Raw genomic sequence first — 1763 nt, 5'->3', positions numbered from 1 at the left:
AAGCAGTTTGGAGAGAAAAACAAAGTGAAGAACAAAAAAAAAAAAGAAAACGATTAATCGATTATTAAATTAGTCATCGATTATTTTAATAATCGATTAGTCATCGATTAATCGATTAATCGAGGCAGCCCTAATTGCAATATGCTTCAACGTGCTACGCACAAGTTTGTCATAAGTTACACTAATGCTGCTCATAAGCTCTGCATAAGGTTCGCATAGGATGGGAATAAATTAAGCTTATGCTTCACACTTGCCTAGTTACTTTCCAACACACGTCAGCTTATGAATATCTTACATGTATGTTGAAAACCTGTAACTTATGCCTAACTTACAATCACCACATTGATATTTGCTTTCTGCATGAACAAAAATACTAGCTGGACATTGTGCTTATGGTGGTAACTTATTCAAAAATAACTCCTAAATGATGCGACTTACATCAAAGTGTGTTTTTTAATATGTTGACATACATTGTTTTAAACACTTTAGTGTGACAGGGTCTCAACCTAAAATACATGCTTTAGTTCTGTGTCATAAGACCAGAGTACTTAGAGAAAACCCATACATGCATAGGGAGAACATGTAAGCTCCACCCAGAAAAGGCCATAAATCTGTGACCTTCTTGCTTTGAGGCGACAGCGCTCAGAGATGTGCTGCCATTCTGACTCATGCAGAGTCCATCTGACCAAATTTGATTGATTTTGTTGATTTTATTTCATCAAAATAAGTAAAACTTCGAAGCTGAAAAAAGGCTTTTTCTTTCAACAAACAAACTTTTTACTGAAATATATTTTGCACACATTTAAACAACTAAAAAAATGTCGTTGTGTGTGAGAGAAGCACTACAGTACATATAAAACTCACTGAGTGTAAATCTGTTGCAGCTTTTTGCGTTTCTGGTAATAATCACCTCCCACAGAGAATCACTGTTGAAACAATTTCACAATTTATTAGGTCGGAAAAATGTACTTCAAGCATGAAAAGAGTTCAGCTGAGCAAAAACAGGCTGCACTTGTCTTACCTTAATTAAATATTTATCATTCCATTATAACAGTGGGGGCCAGAAAACCAGATTAGAAACTTTTTTTGGGACTCATACCTGTGGCAGCTACAGTTGACTGCTCTGAACCTGTTCTGGTTATCACATTTGTTTCTTTGTTGCATTTTCGGTATGTTATGGTTGGATGGCTCGAGAACTGCAAATTCATTGTCTCTGAGTTGCTGCATTTCCTCTCAAGGATATTTCAGCCATTTTTAGGCATTGGCAAAAGTTATGACCAATTCTTAAATGACCTGTTACAGACAGCTTTTCAAACAACTTCATTTTGGAGAAATATAGAGTTTAGATTGGACCAGATTTACGAGCTAACAGCTAGTCTGAGCTCAGCCAAAACCAAAGTGATTATCACTGTTCTAAAATAGCTATAGTGTCCAAACGTTTCTGTCTGTTTGTACAAACGATGTTATGACCCTTTCCACAACAATTTGTTACTCATTACATAGTTAAATACATCAGATTTATGGTTAACTGTAAAAGTCAGTAGAAGCAGAAGAAGTATCACTAACGGCACAGCCTTGGGGTTGATTTAGGCAGGATTCTCAATATTTCTGCCAAAACAGCCATTAGATCAGGGGCATCTCAAGTATACAGCGGGTAAAATAAGTATTGAACACGTCACCATATTTCTCAGTAAATATATTACTAGAGGTGCTAATGACATGAAATTTTCACCAGATGTTGGTAACAACCCAAGTGATCCATA

Source organism: Austrofundulus limnaeus, unplaced genomic scaffold, assembly GCF_001266775.1.
Source record: "Austrofundulus limnaeus strain Quisiro unplaced genomic scaffold, Austrofundulus_limnaeus-1.0 Scaffold79, whole genome shotgun sequence".
Lineage (NCBI taxonomy): Eukaryota > Metazoa > Chordata > Actinopteri > Cyprinodontiformes > Rivulidae > Austrofundulus > Austrofundulus limnaeus.
Note: the sequence above shows the minus strand (reverse complement) of the source record.